The sequence below is a fragment of the Trichomycterus rosablanca genome, chromosome 27 (assembly GCF_030014385.1).
Source record: "Trichomycterus rosablanca isolate fTriRos1 chromosome 27, fTriRos1.hap1, whole genome shotgun sequence".
NCBI classification, from domain to species: domain Eukaryota; kingdom Metazoa; phylum Chordata; class Actinopteri; order Siluriformes; family Trichomycteridae; genus Trichomycterus; species Trichomycterus rosablanca.
In genome coordinates, this window is record NC_086014.1 from 11,820,991 (window position 1) to 11,845,860 (window position 24,870).

The 24,870-nt window shown below is 42.1% G+C and overlaps 1 protein-coding gene across 2 annotated transcripts in view; it reads right to left on the bottom strand.

The window, feature by feature from the left end:
* cbfa2t3 (CBFA2/RUNX1 partner transcriptional co-repressor 3) overlaps positions 1-20,036 on the bottom strand; it is an 87,340-nt gene extending 67,304 nt beyond the window's left edge. For both annotated transcript variants that reach the window (XM_062989381.1, XM_062989379.1), the window contains exon 1: positions 19,924-20,036. The gene's annotated coding sequence lies outside the window, so the exon portion shown is untranslated. The remainder of the gene's footprint in view (positions 1-19,923) is intronic.
* Between the last annotated feature and the right edge of the window lie 4,834 nt (positions 20,037-24,870).

The window sequence follows — 24,870 nt, forward strand, 5'->3', positions numbered from 1 at the left end:
AAATCTAAAATGTACCACAGCAAACTGCAGCTCCTTACTCGCTCTCTCTCTCTCACACACACACACAGTGAGAATCTCTCTCTCTCTCTCTCTCTCTCTCTCTCTCTCACTCACACACACAGTGAGAATCTCTCTCTCTCTCTCTCTCACACACACACACACACACACACACACACACACACACACACACACACACACACACACACACACACACAAGCTGTAGCCTACTGGTTAAGGTTCTGGACTAGTAATCAAAACGTCACTGGTTCAAGCCCCACTACTGCCTGGTTGCTGCTGTTGGGCCCTTGAGCAAGGCCCTTAACCCTCAATTGCTCAGACTGTAACTGTAATGTAAGTCGCTTTGGATAAAGGCGCCCGCTAAATGCAAAATCACAAATCAAAATCACACACAGACACACACCAGAGTGAAAATCTCTCTCTCTCTCACACACATATACACTGCAGTACTTTTTAGCACAAAGCTCATCCATATGCAGCTGCCTCATGCTTTATCATTCAGGTGCCCTTTCCCGCAGCATACCACCCCACACACTAGCTCAGAGGCCAACACACACATACACACACACTTGTGGAATAAACAGTGTGGAATAAACAGCCTGGAGGCCAGACGCCTTCGCCTTCTGTTGCCCCTGCGCTTGGCTGGCATAACCGAGAGACTCTGTGTGCCCGTACTCGTGCCAGCGCCGCACAGTATGGTGCGCTTGGCACTTGTTAGAAGAACGTGCGTGTGGAGCGCTGTGTGCTAAGGCAGCTGAAGAATGCGTCGTATTATCAACAGCGTGGCACAGTGTGTCTGGTGCCTCGACCCTAAACAGGGTGGGTTTTTTAATTCATTTATTTATCAGTTTGCTTCATCTGGGTCTCATTTCAATTGAATTGAATTGAACTCAACTCGTCCTGTTTTATTCAACTGATTCGACTCAGTTGTGATTCTGTTCAGTTCAATCCGATTTAAAGTCGCTCAACTTGCCCCTTGTTCTTTCATTCATTTTATCTGTTTTAATGAAGTGTGCCATCTTGGTAAGGAAAACCACCCCAGGGTAACACTAACACTTTCATTCACTCACACCTTCACATCTGTGATCAATTTAGAGCAACCAGGCCATTATTTACATTAAATAATTTACATTCAGGGAACTTTGGTAGGGATCAAACCTAGGTCTCTGGATCCCATATTGCTGTGAGGCACCCACACTTCCAGCTGGGCAAACCAGTCCATCATTTTCATGGGAAAACCTAAAGTACCTGGAGACAAAGCACCCACACACAGGGACAATCACTCAAAACTACTCACATTCAGGGACCTAAATTGAAGATCGAACACAGGTCTCCAAAACCAATAGTGTTGTGAGGTAGATTAGCAGCTTTGGCTAGATTTTGACCTGTTGTTCTGCACTGTAACGCATAGCGTGACCCACAGAACTACCTCTTGTCTACTTTTAATGCAACATCTAAATAAGTGCACTTTTATTCATATTATTATTTGTATTTGGTTAAATCGTGGCTGTTCGGGGGAGTAAAAAAATGCTGACAAAGGCAAACTGGCTGACAGAAAAGACCACTTGCCTTGTAAAACCACTGCGCCAGGAAAAAACAGCACACGCTGGTCATGAGATGTAGCACTCGGAGTCACATATCGCATTAAAACTGCTGTGAGCGCTGATGTAACGTCTGGTGACCGCGGTCGGCACACACACGTGGTGCCATTACAGCAGGCATACGACTGTGTTCGTCGTGGTGTTTCTCACCCGACTGAGACTGTGGGCAGCAGTGATGTGGTAGGAACGGGATGAGGTTTATTGTGGCGCCCACCCTGCAGTTTTATACACACACACACACACACTGGAGACTGAATCTACAAATCTAAACACACGACATGTTTTTAACATTTAACATTTCTGTGTTATAAATCATTTTTCATGCATTTATCAACTGGGTCTCATTTCAACGTGATTTAATAAATCTCAACTCATCCCATTTCAACTCCACCTATTCAACTCAGGATTCAAATGATTCGACTCATGATTCGATTCAATTCATTCCAATTTAATGTCACGCAACATGCCCCATTTTCTACTCATTCAACTCAGGATTCAACTCATTCGACTCACGATTCGATTCTGTTAATTCCAATTAAATGTCGCTAAACTTTCCCCATTTTTTACTCATTGAACTCAGGATTCAAATGATTAGACTCACGATTCGATTCAGTTCATTCCAATTTAATGTCGCTACACTTTCCCCATTTTTTACTCATTCAACTCAGGATTCAAATGATTCAACTCATGATTCGATTCGGTTCAATCCTATTTAATGTCGCTCAACTTGTCCCCTTTTTTATTATTTTTTCATTTTATTTGTTTAAATGAAGTGTGCCATGTTTGCATGGGTGGCACCACCTGAAAGCACTGTGCCCATGGCAGAAATAAAACCCAAACAGGAAAACGGGGCGTCAATCCACCACAGGGTAACACTAACACTTTCACTCGCTCACACCTTCACATCTGTGATCAATTTACCTGTTATCGTTATATCTGTATACAGTATGATATCAATAACAGCAGCAATAAAAGCAACAATAGTAACAGTACTTAGCGGTGGAGGGTACAGACGAGGGGGTGAGGGGTGTGTGTGTGTGTGTGTGTGTCCCTTGTTCTTTCTGCCGGTAATATGTTGATGCTCCGTATTTTGGAGTGAATGACACCGTGGCCTCCTGCCAAGCAAAATTCGTCATTTTTTAGATGCTCTCTCTCACACACACACACACACACACTTTCTCTTTCTGAATGATGGCAGTTGGTGGCATGGATCCATATGGCAGCCACAAGGCAATAAAGGGAGGGGCAAACCCGAAACACACACACACACACACATGCACACTTATCGAACACCAATCCATTATTTATCACACACACACACACATGCAGGGTGCCTTCGTAGCTGCAAGTAGTTTCCACGATATTATCTTTTTTTTTTTATTTTGCTACCTCTTTAAACGTACCAGTCGTGAATGTGAACGCGTACCTCATGATCTTACAGTAGCCTCACACACACATATATATATATATAAACACACATACACACTTTGCCCAGTGATCATCAATCCAGGGCGGGTACAGGAGGCCGATGAGAGATGGGCGCTATGGTTGAGGTGTGAATCTCTCTGATGTGAAGCGGGAGGTGAGGATTGTTCTGCTTTAAAGGTGCACTCGCTTCTTTCATCGGTCTTCTGAGACATTAATTAAAGTGTGTGTGTTGGTTGCAGGGAGGGGTGAGCTCATGCTCTCCTGAGCCCCCCACCGTCAACAATTTCTTTTTTTTTTTTTTACAGATGCCTCAGTAATAGCAGCCCCCATTATACACACACACACACCCACTCTCCAAACTTCAAATTAGCCCTGCAAAACATAACACACACTCTCTCACACACTCACATACACTCACATACACACACACAACTACAGCAGCAGAAATCCTGCACTGCAACTGCACAAATGTGAAAGAAAAAAACACTAAATGACCAAAAGTCTGTGGACGCTCCTCCCTTATTTCTGACTTTAATTGTTTCAGCCACACATGTAGGAAATGTAAATGGAGAGTCATGCACTGATCCCTATTATACCCCGTCTCTGTGCAGGTGCAGCAGTTCTGTGAAATCTCACACTTTGGACCAGCCAATCAGTGTCCGGATAAGCTCTGGTGTGCTAGTGTGTTTTACTAAAGTGCTGCCCCACCCGGGCGCTCTGGTCAGAGCACAGTTTATGAGTGTGTATGTACATGCAAGTGTGTTTGCATATAGAAACCTGTTTGTTAGCGTGTCCTGGTGAGTGTACTGAAGCTTGTGTGTGTGTGATGAATAGCCTGGTCTCAGCAGGGTGTGTGATCTGTGTGTGGAGTGCAGGCGATTGTCCTGGTGGCTGCTAGCTCAGAGGGGCAGGTGCCCTATTTAAACACTCGTTAGGAGATGACACAGATATAAAGACAGATGAACTGTGGCTAACACCCCACCACACACACCACACACCACACACTGCAGAGCTGTCTGACCCTTTTAACCCCGTCTGTAGGCTACAAGGTCTCAACAATACACCTATAAATTTTAAGAGTGCAGTAAACCAACAATGTGCGTGTTGTAAATCCACCTATTAAGTACAGAACCCACTCATTTTCACACTCGCGTTCGTTTTAACGTCGTCTCTCAGTAGAAAGCAAGTTTATTTATTAATATTATAAACCTTTTATTCATATTTACTAACCACTTTGACCTGGTCGGACTTGCAGACGGTGTGGTGCCAGCAGTAGGGTGTTCATATGCCCGGTTTTATGGCGGACAACCTGCTTCAGCCACACTTTATTATTGATGCTACTACATATAATAATACTTTATTTTCACATAAAACGTTCACTTTCCGCTCATTACAGGATTGTACCAAGGTGTTAATTATTTGTGAGGTAAGCATACCAGGCGTGAAAACACTCGTAGTAAGATGCCGGGCCACCACAAGCTGACAGAATGCAGATGGGGAAATTTCACACATTCAAAATGTTCCTTTTTATTAGGAACACAAACCCTGTTAGAACACGTAGTACAGTTAAGACTACAGATGTTTTCTTTTTATATACACAATACAATTTGAGCAATTGAGGGTTTGGGGCCTTGCTCGGGGGCCCAACAGTGGCGACTTGGTGGTGGTCTGGGCTTGATGGGACCTTAATATTACTAGTTCAGGACCTTAATCACTGAATCACTAAAACCTCTAGCATTTTAGTGCGAAAAATTCCTACAACCCCTGTGCTTAGAAACATTTCATTTTTATTTCAGACCTTCCCTAATATGTTTGATATTATTGTGTTGATTCTGTACGTACACATGTACACATGAATCAGCAGTATGAAACTGCGCCAGCGAACACTTATTGATCAAGTCTATTTTTTTTATCAGCTCTTTGTGCTCCAGCAATAAAATAACAGAAGAAAATCTCAGAGTTCATTGGGAATGGGTAGAAAAAACCCCACACATGGTTATTAAAATTCACGCGCGCGTCTCGGCTACGCGGCAGATGTTGGTATAATTAGCAAGAGGGCGAGAGAGAAACGTATGAAATTCATTTCAGGTTTAATGTAAATTTCAGTGATTGGCAGAGCCGTGCTAATCACCGCTCATATACAAAGAAAATATGCACGCCTAAAGCTGCACGCGCACACGCACACGCACACACACACACACACACACACACACACACACGTAATCCTAGTCAGGGTTCCGATGGAAACACTGTCGCAGTGTGACTAACACTAACACTAACACGTGCACTCTTTCTCTTACACCCGGCAGCAACATACAGCAGCATGTCGAGCTTGAGGTATTTCGGGAGGATGAAGCAAACCAAAAGCAAGGTTAGAACCCAGGTCCCTGGGTCAACACCAGCACATATTACGAGTGACTGCAAGTCATTATTAACATGCTGTGTAATACACTTACTAGCTAAAGCCAGGCAGCAACATGGGACCTGCAGATCTAAGTTTGATCCAGGTTTAATCCACGTTGAGCTCATTACAGATTTTTTGAGAGCAGGAACCATATAGGTTTAAATCCTTTATTGATCAGGCACTCGGCAGGAACATCTGCCAGATGAGTCTGACGTAATGTCGCTTTCACAAAAGATGTTTTGATGTTCTGTAGAGCAGCGGTTCTCAATCTATTTTCTCTTAGACTCCTACCTGGTTGGCTAAACTGCAGGTTAGAATTTGGATCCAATCAACAAGGTAGAGATCAAAAGGTAAAGTCTATTAATTTAATTTGGTTGCTCATAAAGAATTATGTCTCTCAAAGGGAGTGAAGGAAGTCGTTCTGAGAAGCAAAAGTTTAACATTCTGCGTCGTGGCACCCGGGACAGAAGTCAAGAACCTCAACCCAACTCCTTCTGTTGAGACCCCCAACATGGGTTGACACGGGCCGTGATATTGTCCTTATGCTTTTTATTGTGTTCCTCATGGGATACAGATGCAGATACACATACATTCACTCACTCAAATCATCATTTTAGAGCTCCAAAACCTCTACACAGGAAGGACCCTGGCCACCCAGAGAATTGAACCCAGGCCCTTCATGCTGCATCACCCTACACTACAGCTTCATGCTTCCTATAATCCTGCCAAATCTGGATGCAGCCCTCAGCTGTTTAAATGTATTTCATAATAAAGCTGCATTAAGTATCAAGATTGCTGCTTGTGCTGGCCAGGATTCAGTAAGAAGACAACATCACATGTGCATAAAAGATCAGAATCAGAATACCGGGGCTGGTTTACAGAGATCAGGAACTAACAAGACTTAGTTAAGCATACACACTGGACAGAGCAGCAGTTTAGCGCTGGGCGTCACACACTCACTTACTCATTGACTCCAAGAAAACCAGAGTGGTAGGGCACCTTCTCTATCAGCTGCACCATCAAATCTGGATACAGCCCTCAGCTAGCAAGCAGCGCCTCCTTGATGAAAAACGCAACACACAGTGGATGCTGCAGATCTGTGAACTGTTTTGTTTTCAGGCAAAACGATTTTTAGAAAATATCCGGCCAGCTGTGCAGTTAGATGAAATATTTTACTCCGGTTTGAATCTGTGAGAGCGTTTTTACGTATTCGCTTTAATATGTGCGTGTATGGTGGCGTTTATATACGTGATTCCATACGCTGCGGCTCTAATAGCTGCACAATTGTGTATGTGTCTCATTCACTCCTGTTCTAATCATCAGTGCATCATACACACACACACACACACACACACACACACACACACACTCACGCTCTCATCACAGATGGAGACGAACACAGCCACCACGCGCCAGCTGTCCAGGATGCAATTACTTCGGGCCCACTGCCCGCTGCGAGGCCTCGACCATTCATAATTCACCGGCGCTACCGAGAGAGAGAGAGAGAGAGAGAGAGAGAGAGAGAGAGAGATAATACAGTAGAGTCTCTCTCACCTCTGCTGAGTGAATCTGTGCAATAACAGATGTGCTACACCCACCAGACAGCTTTATTTTTATTTTTAAACAATTGATTTGAGCCGTGATTTTTCTTTTTTGCTCATTTTATGCAAATGTGCTCCCGTGTATTTTTTCTGTTTCTGTTGTGGGTAAAATCTGTGCAAATCAATCAAACAGAAGTAGGAAAATGACTTTTTGGCTTTCTCGTCGTGTCGCGTCTGTTATTTTATTGTCTGCGTGTAACTTTTGTATTTGCTTACAGTAGCAGCGCAGAGTTTTTCCAACCTCTTTTTATTTTCTGTTCAGCACGTCTGTACATTACAGTGAGATTAAACAAGTATTTAAGCTATTCTGCTTTTATTTGATATATATTTAGGACATAAATCCACTTTATTAGGGGTGGGTTAGCAGGTTAGCAGTCCATCACAGAGCACACACACACACACACACACACATTAGCCTGACTGCATGTCTTAAGACGTGTGGAAGGAAACCCAAGGAATCAACCCCAGGCGCTTCTTGCTGTGTCACCCCACACTACTGCTTAGAGTGATCGGGGCGCTCGGGTGGCACAGAGGTCTATTACACTACCTTAACATAGCAGAGGTCCGGGTCTGAATCTTAGCAGTGCTATCGGCCGGCCCGATTCTGGGTTTGTCAGTAAACAGTAAACAGTTGTCGGTACACAGAGGGAGATGTTGTGTCGCATCAGCCCATTGGTTTGAATAGCCTAAGGTTAACTGTGTTAGCTTAGCAAGTTAAAACTGAGGCGGGGGCGGAGACAGTCGAGTACGTAATCGCTGTCTAACTAGAGCGTCTCAATAATCTGATCCTTTCTCATCAGGCAGCTCACTAGGTTTTAAGACAGACCCCGGTTTAGAGAGTGGGGCCTGGCATGACTTTCCACATTGGGCGCCACCCACTTGCTTATCCATTAACTCCAGGAAAACCAGAGCATCAGGGAACCAAGTTGCTCTGTGGGCACCCACTCAATCAGCTGTGTCAACATGCACTGTGTCTCATAAAACACACTAGCGGGCCGCTCAGGTGGCACAGCGGTAAAAACACACGCTGCAACCAGAGCTGGGATCTCGAATACATCGTATCGAATCTCAGCTCTGCCTTGCCGGCCGAGGCTGAGCGGCCACATGATCAACGATTGGCCTGTTGGTCAGATGGGCGGGACTAAGCCGGAAGTGGGTCTCTCTCTGTCAGAATGGTGCGGTTACGACCTCTGCTGGCTGATTAGAGGCGCCTACACGGAGATGAGGAAGGAGTGCTCTTAGGGTGTGTCTCTCTGTACACAATGCTAGGTGGCGCAACACTCGTCAATGTGTGGGTGATAAGATGCATACGGCTTGCTGCCCACGTGTCGGAGGGGGCGTGGGTTAGCTTCGATCTCCTCGGTCAGAGCAGGGATCGGCAGAGGCAGAGAGGAAGAATGATGCAATTGGGCAACTGGACACGCTAAAGGGGGAGAAAATGCATTTAAAAAAATTTATAAAACACACTAGCTTATTACTGACTTGCATGTTGTAAGCATGTAGGTTTGTTATCCTGGGTAAATACAACAGGCTAATGCTACACTCTGTGGCTCAGCTGGAAGAGTGGGAAGAGTGGGTGCCGCACTTGGTACTGGAGAAGTAAGGGTGTTCTCGCCGTGTCTGTCAGAATATCGAATTAGCAAGTGCTCTCAAGTTACTCCGGTATATTTCCACTCATCCCAAACACAAGCCAGTAGGTGTATTAGCTTAGATCAATCGCCTCTAGGTGTGAGAGAGAGTTATTGGTAGTGCACTTTCATTCCAGGAACAAAAGGAACAACACAAAAAAGCCAGCGCCTAGCATTAGCATTAGTGCACGACACAGGTGTGTGTATACTCAGACATGCGGGATTTCTTCATTTGATCTGGGGAAGCGGTCTGAGACCAGACCACTCGACGCTGCCGCTGCTGGGAAGCGCCCGTCCCGAATTAAAAGGAGGGCGGACGCAGGAGCAGAGTCAGATGAGCGGGAGGATGCTTTCCAATTCGCCAGATGCGAGTCATTTCATCTTGTGATTCGAATGAGTTGTGCATCGCGAGGAACAGATGTCCCTTCCCCACCTCCTTTATCAACATTAGCTGATTGGGTTTTAGCATGCGTAGCACGCTAGCTCTCTCTCCTTCTCTCTCTCAGGTACGCCGCAGCTAATCTGGACCTGAGCAGCTGTGCCGAACACTCTGTGTGTGTGTGTGTGAGGAGAAATAGGCACTATCTCCAGGCAGAAACCATAAACAAGACAGACTAATGCTCGGTTTATAGTACCACAATTCCAAAAAAATTGGGACAGAAGGAAAACTATAAATAAAAGCAGACAGCAAAAGTCACTTCTGACCTGTGTTCAGTTAAAAATAGGACAAAGACAAGATTTTTGGGGGTATTTTTGAATACGATGGCTGCAATACATTCCAAATAAGTTGGGACAGCAACTTTCCTTTCCTTTAACAACTTTCTGAGGACACCAGCACTTGTAGTTGTAAAAGTGTAGTTTAGTAAGGGTAGGTTATCCATGCCACTGACACTAACACAGATTCCCCCACCATGACACTGAACGACAGACGCTTTTGAAGTCCACTTTGGTAGTAAACAAAATGGTCCTTTTTCTTTTTGGTCTGGAGAACATAACGTCCATTATTTGTTGAAGGAGAGCCAATCGGAGCAGCTCCATTTTAAATTGGACACTTTTATTGACGGAATACAAATACTGCACCGAAATGATGCCACCCTACAGTCAGCAGCTCCTTATTATTGACACACAGAAAGCCTGGCGCTGCCCACACCAGCCCATAAACCCACACATTTTTTTTATACAAATCGTACCCATAAAACGGCATTCACCATCCTCTGTGCTGACCAGCTGTGTGTGTGTGTGTGTGTGTGTGTGTGTGTGTAGGTGTGCACATTTGTTTATGCAGCAACAACAACGGAGCTCTTTCTGCTGGTGCACCTGCTCGTCCTGCTCCGTCTCATCCACACAGAGGACAAAGGACACCTCTGCCCTTCACAACTAACCCACCTCTGACTTCTATACCCCAGCAGAGACTGAGAGAGCACACAGCAAGAAAAGTGGAACAAAATCAGATATGGTTAAAGTAATGGAGAAAGGCAAAGTTGTGGAAACAGATGGAGAAAAGAGAGCTGCAGTGGGGTGATGGAGAGAGGAGGTACCGTATTTAGAAGGTAAAACAGGAATGAAGGACCTCGTACAGACAAAGTTATGCCAAAAACAGACAGTTGCAAAAGCATACAGATGAATACCAAGTGTGTGTGTGTGTGTGTGTGTATTTGTGTGTGTGTGTGTGTGTGTGTGTGTTTGGGGTAAGGGGAGGTTGGGGATTTTACATTATATTTAATAATGTGTTCACTGTGAAACACCCACTTCACCAGCTGTGCCACCGTGCTGCCCAAACAGAACTCAGTTTAGTTAAATTGTTGAGTTAAATTCAGTTTAACTAAGTTGACTTGAATACAACTGATTTGAGTTAAACTAAATCAAGCCGAGCTGAGTTACGCTAAATTGGCTTAAATAAAGTCAATTCCATACAAGTCTGGTTGAGCAACACCGTGTTAGATGAGTCGAATATAATCGAGTAAAGCTGTGCTGGATCTAGTCTAATTTAATCGAGTAAAGCTGTGCTGGATCTAGTCAAATATAATCGAGCAAATAAATAAAGGTAACTAAATTTCAGTGGTTTATGTGGAGAATGTGATGAAATATACAAATAAACAAAAAGATGGAGAGTCAGAAAAACCTGGGAAATGTAGTGAAAGATTCTGAGAAACTGAGGGAAATCTAAAATGCTAAAGAATTTTTAAAGGGGCTGAAGAAAGTAAACACAAGGTGAAAAACAGGTGACAGATGAACTGACGTGAGAGAGTGATTGAGTAAACTGTGAGAGAGTGATTGAGTAAACTGTGAGAGAGTGATGTGAGAGAGTGATTGAGTAAACTGTGAGAGAGTGATGTGAGAGAGTGATTGAGTAAACGGCGAGAGAGTGATGTGAGAGAGTGATTGAGTAAACGGTGAGAGTGAATTATTGTTTCAGACAGAAGCAGTTTGATTAATGGATGGACAGTAAAAGGTCGATAGAGATCTGATGGGTGGTTGGATAAAGAAAGAGGGACTGATGTAAATAAAATAAAGTAGAGCTGTGCTAATGGAGGAAAACAGTGATGGATGACAAATGAATGAATGATGGATGTGGACAGAACTACTGGCATTTAAGTGGCATAACAGTCTTATTCTCTAGCCCACCAACCAAGCTTGAACCTCAGTGGCGCCAGAAGAAAACAGAAAGCACAACCTGTTTCACTGAAAGAATCTGCTGCTGCCGTCATGACTGACACAGATGAAAAAGTGGAACTGACTAAATAATTGTTCATATATGGATAAATGAATGGATACATAAAGGGATAAACAGATACGTGGATGGATAAAAACATGAAAAGATAAATGGATAGAGAGACGGATGGATGAATAAATAAATGAATGAAGTGATGGATAGATGGATACTGAATGACGGACTAATAGAGGTTAAGTAACAGATTGGATGGATGGATAAACATACAGAGAAATGGATGGACAGATAAATGTATGAAAAAATAATGGATGGATGGATGAATGGATAAACGTAAACATAAGTAGGAATGTGGTGGAATGAAAACAGAAATGAAAGGCTAGATAAATTAAGTGATGAAAACATTTATGTTAGGATGGATGGGTGGGTGTGTGAATAAGTGGATAAATGAATGGATGGATGAATGGATGGATAAATGAAGGGATGAATGGATGGATAAGTGAATGGATGGATAAATGAAGGGATGAATGGATGGATAAGTGAATGGATGAATGGATGGATAAGTGAATGGATGGATAAATGAATGGATGGATAAGTGAATGGATGGATAAGTGAATGGATGGATAAGTGAATGGATGAATGGATGGATAAGTGAATGGATGGATAAATGAATGGATGAATGGATGGATAAGTGAATGGATGAATGGATGGATAAGTGAATGGATGGATAAATGAATGGATGAATGGATGGATAAATGAATGGATGAATGGATGGATAAGTGAATGGATGGATAAATGAATGGATGAATGGATGGATAAATGAATGGATGAATGGATGGATAAATGAATGGATGAATGGATGGATAAGTGAATGGATGGATAAATGAATGGATGAATGGATGGATAAATGAATGGATGAATGGATGGATAAGTGAATGGATGGATAAATGAATGGATGAATGGATGGATAAATGAATGGATGAATAAGTGAATGGATGAATAAGTGAATGGATGGATAAATGAATGGATGAATGGATGGATAAGTGAATGGATGGATAAATGAATGGATGAATGGATGGATGGACAAATGAATGGATGGATAAATGAATGGATGGTTGGTTGGATGAACATATATCTAAGAGAAAGATGTAATGACAGAAATGTATTTAACCTGAATGAATGGATGAATTAGTAGGTGGATGGATGAATGCAGTAGATATAAACTATCATTAAATTGAAAGTATTAATAAAAAACGAGTTTTAAAGAAAAAGTAATTTCTATAAAACGATGGAACGCTAGAGAAGGAGTCAAAACGGCATGCTGTGAAACGGATGGCTGGGGGGGATAGACTGTACGCCTCGCGGGTCCGGGTCCCAGACCGTCTCGGGTCCCCGGGAGCGTGTGCGGCGGCGCCGGACTCTGAGCTCATTAAAAAGCCCCCATTATACCGACATTTGCACGCATCACATGCAAAACTAATTTACTTGTAAGAAATTAAAAGTTCATTTTAATTGAGCTCGCACTGCAGTATGCAAATGAGGAGCACATAATGTACACTGATGCAGAGACAAACGCATGCGGGAGACGAGCTTAACCCCTTCATCACCGGTTCATCACACGCTGACTCTACAGAGTGGACGGAAAGATACGCTGACCGAGCGCTCGGCTCTGTACGTGCATTTAATATTTAATAAACTATGTTGTAAACAACTACTGACTGTAGCTCATCTGTTTACCCCTTGATGGGTGCATACAGGACCCCTACAGACCTGGGTCTGGGTGATGGACCATTCTCAGCACTGCACGGACATGAGCATGATGATGACATGATAGAGTGTATTGTTCTGGTATAAGTGTTGCAGGTGCAGCAGTGTTGTTGGGATGGGGATTTATTCTATACAGGGGTGACAGTGTACAGGGAAACAGATGACCTACAGTCAGTAATTGTATACCCACAGAAAGCATCTGCTTAGAGCTTATAACCAACCACACCACATACCACACCTAATAAAGTGCTCACTGACTGTATGACATAATTATTTGCATCCAGTAGGTGTATCAGACAAACCCGTGTAACTGCTGAAGGTCAGATGTAAACAGATGTTCGTTTTACCAGGGTCACCTGATGAAAATAGCAAATAAAAAACGCACAGCTGGAAATTCAGACCGATTCAAACGTTCTTTGTTTTTGTTTTGGTTCTTGATGCTCGGTCTCCTCACCGTGAGCGAGTGTGTGTTTAATGTGGTGACGCGGCGCTCCTCCCATGTTCATCGCGAAGGTAATTACTGAATAAAACCTCGGCGATCGTGAACGACACTGTAGCAGACGAGGATTTGATCTAACACCAGGATTTAAACGTAAACACGTGCGGCTTTGATGAATGTTGCATCCTGAGCCGCCGGTGTGTCTCAAAATTCCCAAATAATTAACACATAAATGTATGTGGAACCCACTCTAAATGATTGTGCTCAGGTGGTTCAAACTCCACCCACCTATAGGATGGAGGTAGGACAAAAGCTTGTCTATGACTGTGTTAGAAGTATTTTTAATTATTTAAATATTTGTAGGAACTGTTCCAGCATGACGGTGCACAAAGTCAGATCGATAAAGACTAAATCGTCTACTACATACTGTATACTGCATACTGCATACTGATCCCCATAGTAGTATAGCAATACAGTGTTAAGAAAACCAAACCACACTGTGAAGAACAGAACCGTATGAAGGTTCTACCCAATTCATTCTGCACATTAAACACGATGTCAAAGTGTTGCGCAATCAAGCTGAGGGTTTGGATGGACTGTGTCTATCAAAACACAATCCTGAAGTGATGCCCCGCCCTCCCTTAAGCACGGACTGAACCCTGCATCGCTGTACTGTACTGGAAGAGACAGTGATGGCCCGGTGTGTTAAATAAAGACGTTACGGTACGACTTCGGTACGAAGAGCGGTCGAGGTTGGTCCCCTGAGGGCTGTCCTGATCTATACTGCTCCTTCCCAAGGTAGAAGACACAAAACAAGGGGTCACAACCCTGCTGCAAATAAGACAGAGCCTGGTGGCAGAAGTAAAGGTCAGCAAACGCTGGGCACCAGGTCATGACCTTCGACCTGCTTCATAAGATAACCAGCAGGACCGGTAAATGAAGCGCACACTCATTTATCATTTTGTTTTTCTGCTGTATGGCTGAAAGTGTTTGCCCCTTTATTGAATTCAGGTGTTTCAGCCACACCCATTACTACAGCACTGACATCAATCCTATTGAACACCGTAAGGATAAATTTGTCAGACCTTCATCACAAATGCTGCCAGTTTTCCACAGACACACAGGATGCCGTTACAGCCACAAAGATGAATCCACTAATATTAATGCTGACAAGCTCACAGTCATGTGTCTACAGGGGTTGGACAAAATAACTGAAACACCTGGTTTTAGACCACAATAATTTATTAGTATGGTGTAGGGCCATACTGTACACGTTCCAGTCATCTAACCACACAAAACGAACCGTTACATTAAAGTAATTGAAATCCCAAGACTGGCATGAAACACCTGGCATCTATCTTGCATGGCAGCCACTGAGCTCATAGCGATGGAAGCTGGCGTAAATGTGGAGAATGTCATTGCTTTTCTCCTCTTTATCTCGGGCTCTGCACATTTACGCGTTCTCGTAATCGAACACACCTGCTCCTGCTCATTAGCTAATTACAGAGCGGTTCATTCGGGGTCAGGTGACTGAAATAAAGTGTACGTTCAGAACCCCTTGAGGTTAAGGCAGACGTTCCTGACCTTTTTTCAGCCGATAGGCGGTCAAGCAGGAATAAAAGCAAGAAAGAGACGTCTGTAAAAGCGAGGGCTGCAGTCTGCCCACAACCTGAAGGCTCAGAGTCAGGTTCAGACTGTAATCATTTTAGCAAACAGTTTGTACAGTTTGAGGTATGTATATCGACCTTGGAGGTGTGGAATGCGCTAGACGTATTAATGCCCATGGTTTCGAAACAGGATGTCCAACAAGCTCATGGTCAGTCATCTAAGTACTTATAGCTATAGGATACCACGATGGAAATTTAGATAGACAGTGGGCAGCAAGGCAGCTCAATAGGTACTATATAAATTCAAATGAATTAAATGTGTACTAATGTGTCATATAAATACACATCATATTATTATTGTTATTAATACAAGCTGTCCTTCGGGTGAAGCTGCCAGTGACATGTAAAATACAGCAGACATTGGACCCCAAACATTAACTATTATTATTATTATTATTTGGGCTTATTTTACGTGGTCTATTATTCACAGCTTTTATAAAAATTTTAAAAAAGCAGATTTCTTTCTATCATTGCAACCTACTTACTCATTCATACTCGTACCTGGGGCAATTTAGAGCAGCCAGTTTACTTATTTGGGAGGTAGGAATAGTACCTGCAACACTCCTTATAGACACTGACTGGAAGCAAAGATTGAGCTCTCAGGACTCGTGCTGCTGTGTGGAAGCCACTCCATCAGACACTATTGTTCCGTGCATCTCTATGACGTACCACTTCATATACCTGGCACGCAACGACTATACCAAGGTAAGTGGCCGACTTGTAAATGCAACGGTGACTCATTCATAAAAGTGGCAGTGTTTTGTCATTTCTCCGTATACATAATATATTAAAAAAGATAAGCAGCAGAACCCAGATTTGTTCATATTATATTTTTATTTTATTTAACGGAGACTCGTTTGCAGTTTATATTCTATATTTAGCTGAATTGTTGCTCTTATGCAAGTCAAATCACTTCAATTCATCCTACTTACCCTGTAAAATCTATTTAGCTTCTAATTCAGGTTCTAAAATCCTGTTTAGTCAGGTACACTATACTGCTAAAACTATGTGGACACCTGAGCTTGTTGGAAATTGTGTGATTAAATAGCCTGAGGGTTACACGCACTGTGCATTAAAGTGTACAATTTTACATAAATGTAATTAACCTTAGTGTGTCAGAAGTGCTTCACTAGTTTAAAGTAAATTGAACCATGTGGACACATGGACACAACAACCTTGGGATCAAATCCAGACTCTGGAAACTGTGTGGCACCAACGTTACCTGCTTCATCACTGTGCTGTCTGTTACAGTATTAAATACATGCATTAGCACGGGACATTTTTAATACATGGCAGCTACACTGGACAACAAAGTGCCTCCGCCGACTGAACGAACAGGAAAGAACGCCGGGACAAAGACAAAAGGAAAGCAAACGGGCAAAATGAACCCATCTCCCTCCTCGCCCCCCTTTCCTAAATTGCCATGCAAATGTTTTTTTCCTCTCCTCTCGTCTCCTCTTTTCTTTCTTTCTACGCGGCTACCCCCCCTTGCCGCTCCCCGATGCTTTTGTCTCGAAATTAGTGAAGCAGAGTGCTCGGGCGGCTAATTACGTATTCAAATGAAAGAGGCTCGTTAATGTTGCACAGGGGAGAGTGGAGATGATTGGGAGAGGCTGATGGAATTGAAATGAGCGCTCCGGTGTCGCCGGCGCTGCATCTGGAACCAGCCGAGCACGCGCGGCCCGCCAGATGTCAACTCCCGGGGGGTGGAGAGGGGTGCCGAGTGTGTACGCGTGTGTGGGTGGGTGATGGGAGTGTTGCTCTCTCAGCTGGGGGGGTAAGGGTACACTTCGAGTTGAGCAGGGAGAGGGGTGTGAATCAGAGGGCTTTGTTTCAAAATCAGACAAAAGATGAGGGGTTCCTTGGTGTGTTTTCTATTTTTGGGGTGTTTTTGGAACATCAGCGGTTTTAAAACAATGTCTGAACAAAGAGATACATAAAAAGATGACTGACAAACAGAAAGCGACTGGCCTTTGATTGTAATGACATTTTATCACGGACGCCTCTTTCTTACAGCACATTTTACCTGAACCATGGATTCCTTCTCATATTTGGGAAGTAGAGTATTAAATATTGCAAAATGTGCTGGTTAAGTGAAGTCAAGAATGGCAACTGGCATGGCAGTGACGATCGAATCAATTAGGACCATAACCAAGCTCCGACTAATAAAAGCCTTGGTCTGGAAATGGACATGAAGCCTGGACTCTGAAGAAATCTCATGGAGGAAGATGATCACAAGTAGGTTTACAAGATAGCCAGAACAGAAAAGAAGCTACTAAAGTACATTACGTCTCACAAGTTATGTTACTTTGAGCGTCTGATGAGGTCCCCACAGGAAAACACTGAAAAAAGTGGTATGACAGGGCGCGGCTGATGAGGAAGAATAAGCTAGATTAACATCAAGACCTGGATTGCTTTATCAGAGGCTAGTCTGCTCCAAGCGACACGGGACAGAGGGCATTGGAAAGAGCTGACCCATCTGTGCAGCCAACCATCACAAAGTGATGATGGCGTAGTGACATGACATGAACTTCCACTGCCAACATCTAACATTTGATTAAAACGTGTCTGACTTTTTACTGGACAATGTAAAGCGTACATGAGGAGCTTGCTGTGTTTGTGTGTGATTGTCTGTGATGCCCTGGTGCACTGGTGCTACGTCCAGGGTGTGTTCCCACCTTTTACTGTTTCCATAAAGGCTCCAGACTATGATTGAAAGTTAAAATAAAAGCAGTTCCTTCATTCAGATCTTTAAACTGGACTGTATTTTACCTGCTATTTTTCTGCACCTGGTAAACTGTTTTCCCGAAACGGTGCTGCAGCGAACCCTACGATGTGCAGTTTGAGGGCGCGCACACACACACACACACACGTGTACACTCAACCGAGCACCACCATCTGCTCGGTCGTCCTTCAGCTGACATCTACCTCACCTCCATACAGAATAAATAGAGCACCAAACAGAAATAGGTACACCAACCACAAACACATACGTTTATATTGTCATGTAAAGTGGACTCAAGACGTATTCAGACCAACGTTATGCACGGTTGGGGTCTCGGCTGGTTTTGAGGGTTCCGTATCTTCCCTTAAGTTGTTATAGACGGCCGGTGCTCAATAGATTAAACATGCATGGTTTAGAAAGGCACACATCTAGATATATACACAACACAAGTCAAGACATCCAAAAAACTGTGGATCTCAATGTGGAGTTTTAGAGGATCTGCCATTAAGAATTGGATAAATTGCCCAAATTCAGATGTGCAAAGCTTGTAGAGATTTATCCGGGAAGACTTCAGTAAAACTTCAGTTTTTTATTTTTATTTAATTGTCAAAATCACCTTAAACATTTTCACTTTGTCATTATAGGTGATTAAGTGTGGAGTAATGGTAAAAATGATACCACTGTAAAATCAAATCCAAAAAAACAAAGTGTGCAGGGGCTCAAATACTTTCTGAATCTATTGCATATACTATATATCTTTCCCCCAAGTGTGTGTCCTTGGGCGTGTGTTTTGTCACGCTGTCTCTTTGTCTGTGTGGGTTTTTTGGGTACTTCAGTTTCCTCCCACCTTCCATAAACATAGGCAATCACAAATTGCCTCTAGGTATGGGGCATGTGTTGCCCTGTAATGAATTAACACCCTGTACAGAGTGTAATCCTGACTTATGCCCAGTGTTTACAGGCGACGCGTATTTAAATGAATAAATACTTCAAGCGCATGTTTACATTTACTCCATCACTACACTTTCAGTAGAGTAATAAAAACAAATAATACACACACAAACACACACACACATACTATATTCACAGATGCAGTGTGTGTGTGTGTGTGTGTGTGTGCACGTGTGTTGTGCCCAAGGGTGTGTAACCTTGTGCCCTGCAGGTACCATTAGTAAGCGCCTGTACAGTCAGTATTGATCCAGCAGTTGATAATGTTATTCAGTTCATATCCAGCCTGGTGGCCTCGTTGTCCACCTCTCTCTTGCTCACACACTTATTTAAACACACACACACACACACACACACACACACACACACACACACACTGTGTGTGTTGTGCAGGGGGGTTTGTAACCTTGTGCCCTGTAGGTATCATTAGTAAGGACTACTGTCCAGATCTTGTGAGGGGGTGCTCTTACACACACACAAACCCAATATACACTCATATATACACACACACACACACACAAACCCAATATACACTCATATATACACACACACACACACACACACACACACATTGAAACCCATCAATTAATAATGTACAGTCTGGACAGAAAAGTATTTGAACCATTGCAAATAAAGATGACAAGGGCAGTTGTACTGGATTAGTAAGCAAAGGTCACTGGTTCAAGCCCCATCACTGCCAGGCACCACTGTTGGGCAGTTGAGCAAGGCCCTTAACCCTCAATTGCTCAAATAGTGTACTGTCACAGTACTGTAAGTCACATTGGATAAAAGCGTCTGCTAAATGATAAAAATGAAAATGATAATGGCTAGAAGCTGCTTCAACAACTAAGATGACAGTAAGGAAGAACTGTAGACCATTGTGGAATTGCGTTTGCATTAACGACCTCATGTCATGGTTTAATATTTTAGCATATATTTGGGTCAAAGGCTTGACTGTGTCACTTAAAACACAATTTTTCTGTTACCGATTTTGTTCTTTATCGTCTGAAGTGGAAGTACTAAACATACCTTTGTTTGTTGATGGTGTAGCAGAACTATCATGGCATCAGTGTAATGGGTCTTTTGCAGCACCAGTACAGCACCAGCATAGCACCATCTATCACAGGAACAGCAACACATCCATGTACACAGCAGACAGGTTCTGGATGTTCTTCTCTCCTTTAAACTTACCTGCATATAAAGAAAACAGACAGCAATATTAGCAATATTTAAGGACTGTGTTTGTCTTACGCAAAATGCAAACCCTATTTCCAAAAAAGAGATGAGACGTTTTGCAAAACACAGTAAATAGATTTCTGGGTAATTCTCTTGAACATACAAAAGTAAAAAATAAATGTGTTCACATGTACACTTCACTGTAGTTTGTAAATAGAAACAGATTTAGAATTTGATGCTTGCAATATACTCCAAATAGTTGGGACAGAGGCAAAATAAGAGTAAAAATATCAGAATACAGTGTTCTACAATGACCACATAATTTGTTAACACATGAGAGAATCATGACTGAATATAAAAGAAGGATCCACAAATGATTAAGTCTTTACAGGCAGTGATAGGTCGAGGTGTGCCAAACTTCAAAACAGAATTGCCAATCAGTTCTCATTGCAATGATTTAGCTTTGAACAATTCGAGGTTTAGTGGCTTTGCTCAAGAGCCCAACTGGAGCAGCCTGGCAGTGGTCAGGTTTAAACCAGCAACCTACTCAATTTAGCTGTGGTTGGCAGATGGGCTATACAATACTGGTAATTTGGAAATGTAATATGGTTTTGCAGGCTTCATAAAGCAATTATACTACAATTATTATATTGGGACCAAACCAATTCCTTGTATAGATGAAGTATACTAAAGAGTTTGTTGGCCTCAGCTGCCTGAATAGCTGTCAGCAGGATGAGCTAATTTGAGCCCATAATCAAGCACAGAAATGCACACATTCTAATTAATCTAACTGGGCTTCCTAACTAACTGTGAAGCACAATGGTACATGACTAATAAATCATTTGTACCTGGGTTATATGATATTGCAGCTGGTCTAAACAGTATGTGTTTAACCATTGTGAGGAATACATGTGTAGAATATCATACCCAAAATCATGGTACACCAAAAGCTTAATGTTAAAGAATTTGTAAAGTCCAGTCTATTCTTTAATCTATTTCTCCTGTATTTTTCTCTCTTTTTTCTTTCCTTTATTCATTTATTCATTTTGGCGGAGATGCATGGTGTTTCTAATTTGGCATGCAGACATTAATTCCAGCACATCTGCTGCCATCTCTCTCTCCCTCTCTCTCATTCCCAGAAGGCTTCTCTAATGTACAGCCATAAATGATCAGCAGCATTTGTTCTGCGGAACATGGTTTCATCTTCAGTCTGTGCATGTATATAACACTAGTGATGCTGGTGGAAATGAAAAGCAGGTTTAAAGTGCAGAAGTGCTCACTTTATGAGACTGAGCATTTCATGATGCTTTAATATGTGTGTGGGTGGGTGTGTGTTTCACCCCATACAAATGTACATGTTCATACCCAGAATAAAGAAGCTATGTTATTTATTCATGAGCCCAGCTAATTTTGCATTTAGCATGCAGGACAAAAATTTATGTGTCTAGAACTATGACATCCTCTTAAATTAACAGCTAGTCAATAGTTACATACACTTCTAAAGGACATGACAGTCCTGGGTTTTCATAGATTTGAATTCCTTTCCGTGACTAGATGACAAACACATTTCTAAAAAAAAATTATTTTGCTGTGCTATTGAGAAAAAATGACAATCAGCTGCCTCATGAACATGTTTAGCAGTACAGATGATTCATTTAGTGGTATAAAAAGTTAATGTGATTGACTATAGCTGGTAATTTTTCTGTGCTAGATTGACGGCACCTTATAAACAAACAGGTGAACATAGGTGACACTGTCCACAGTCAAGCAAGCTTTGAGGCTGCTGCTCAGGAAAGAAGCCACTGATTTACATAAACAAAGAAAATTAGGAAATTCAGGGCGTCCTTAAAGTCAGGGCGTCTAAACCTACGGCGATGTGATGATTGCTTGGCTGTGGCTGTGATTGCTTGGCACCGGATTTTAAAGTGACCGGGTCGAAGCTGGACTGACTGAGCCTGGATGGATGCACATCAAGACAATCAAACACAATTTAGTGTGCAGTTCTGCTCTCTATTTAATTACATTTCTTTCTATTACTTCTGAATATTGTTTTAATTCCAAAAACACGACACAAACATGTCAGTTAATCCACTACAATGTGTGCATTTTTTACATACATCATTCCAGTCATTCAGTGTTCTACTGTAAAAACATTTAACTGCAAAATAACTTCACATTTTCTAACTTGACATTTATTTACTGACTAAAAATTCTCTTAGCACATACATAAAGTGAAATGAACATACAAATTTACACGATTACAAATTATGCAAATGCAATAAATACAATTCAAAAATAATTTAATCACTGAATCAGAGCTTGAATCGCCACATTTGAATCAGTGATTCTGAATCATTTTATACGACTCACTGAATTTGAACCAACAAAACAAACTTCCATTAGATTTATCTCGACTAAAAGTCATAAAACATTAAACATTATTGGTAAATAACTATTTTAAAAGTGTAAATAAACACGCTATTAAAGAATATTACTAACACGCACTCTTTAGCATAGCGTATTAGCCCATATTCTTGGGATTGGTTAACTGACTCATTAACCAACATTACACATTTTTAATGGATTTTATAACTCTCATACGGGTTAATGATATGTTATACCCTTTTAACAATCCCAAAATACTACTTAGTATATTCTATACTGTATATTTTTGTGTTTTATAAATATTTACATACCTAAATGTAGAAATAAACACAGTTTAGTTGGAAACGCCTTCTCTATTAGCATGGCTAATCGCCCCCTACAGACTGTGCTGCAAAGTAACACCTAAAAACCAACCACGTTCTTTAATATTTGTTAAAAACTCAACAAAAAGGTTAATAAAAAGATATACGTACATTCTCTATATTATCTTTCATTTATAGTCAACCCACTATATTATCAGCTTTTAATTAATAGAAGACTTTTGTGTTCCTGTCAGAATATATTTGATAGTTTGGGTGGTTTTTTTTTCAAATCATTAGATTTCGTCAAATATAATAATAAAAATTTAATATCATAGAAGTTTTCACACCACAAAATTAAGTATATTAACTGTTTGACCCAGAATGTTGTATTTAAAAAACAAAGCACTAAATACAGAAGCTTTTTGAATAAATCATTCAGTCTCAGTTACAAAAACCATTGAAGACTATTAAAGTTTAAAGTACATGTCTATTAACATCATCTTACGGTCTCACGACTCAAGTGGATCGTATTACTTCTCATTTCTACAGTCGAACCGCAGCTGATCCAGATGTCAGCTGGAACTGGAGGCAGCTGTGCATGAATACACACGCTGGATGCCACCCACACCTTGTGAACGGCCAGCCGTGTGGAAAGGGTGTCAGAATTAAAAATGAGGGTGAGCAGGCCCCTCTATTCCCCCATGCATGGCGAAAGTAATGACTTATTAGCTGTTAATTAGAAGCTAATGCAGACGGGGCCGCCGAAAGACAGAGGTGGCGAGGAGGAAGAGAGCATGAGTATGGTGCTGTATGGAGAATTTCAGGTGGTACGAGCCATGTATGTGGATTAAAAAGGCAATAAAGATGTGAAAATATAGGGGGAAAGACTAAGAAGGCTGAGAAAAACTGTGAGGTAGAATTTGGAAAGTTGCCGCCATGTCTATTTGCACAACATGTTTCAGAGACGGCTGTCAGCTGTCGACTTGGACCGCAGTCAAAAAGCTGGTGCGACTCTTCCGTGGTGCAGAAATACACTGTATTTCTGTGAGAAACTGAGACACACTTCCAATCTCGAATTGGAAGGAATTGTGCTTGTCTGACCTGCTGCAGCTTGTGTATTTTTGTTGGTGGGTGTTATTCTTTATACAGCATTAATTGTTTTATCTTTGCAAGTGGATTTTTTGTTATTTTTGTAATATTTTTAATGGTAGATACTGTCCATGCTTTGCTTTGACCTTTAGGTTTATTTTAATTAATGCTACATCCACTTTTAAGTGATTTTTCCCCATAAAGCTGCCCAGCCCAGGGCAGAGGCTCTTCCTCAAGAGTCTAACAGTGGTTCTTTGAGGGAATTAAACTTACAATCCTTCTGTTACTAGCAAATAATCCTGACCCTGAGCTTGTTTTTACCCTCCTGTTTATACGGTGGACAGTCAGAATGATTCTGTCCCCTGGAGACATGTCCTCTAGGCCCAGTTTGTCTTGTTAAACCTGTAATGCCGGAGCTGGGCTCCCTGTATTCTTCTTTATTTCCCCAGCCGACTAACCTTGTGTGCTGACCCTAGAATCACACAGACAACCAACCTTCAGATCCAGTGTTGGTCAGCAGGGCCAAATATGAACAATCAAAAAGACCTAATTTGCTCTGTTTAAGTCTTTAAGGCCAATTTAGAGTCAAAAGCTGGTGGTCATATGAAGACAGTGTCCAATCCTAAAACCTTTCAAAACCCCAACCCTCTTTTTCTAAAATCAAACATATTTCAGGTACACGTTGGCTACTTTGGGCAGTAATTTGCCTCAGATAGACTGGTACAACAGTATAAATGTGCAGAGAGAAATCGAGCTCCCTTGAAAAGTGGCGATGAGGAGGACTTTTGCAGCGTGACGAAATAAATAAATAAATAACCGCACACCCGCCTGGCCATGAATATTGCATTAGGGACACGAGCGGAGAAGTGCAGCGCCTGGAACATCTGGTGCCGTCCGCAGGGACCCTCGTGGCAAGAAAGCTGCCACTTCCAGAAAAAAACGTCAATAAAATAGAAGAAATAGACTGCACACAGGTCTGCGCATTATCCAGCCGATTTGTTTGGCTAATTAGATTTTTATCGCC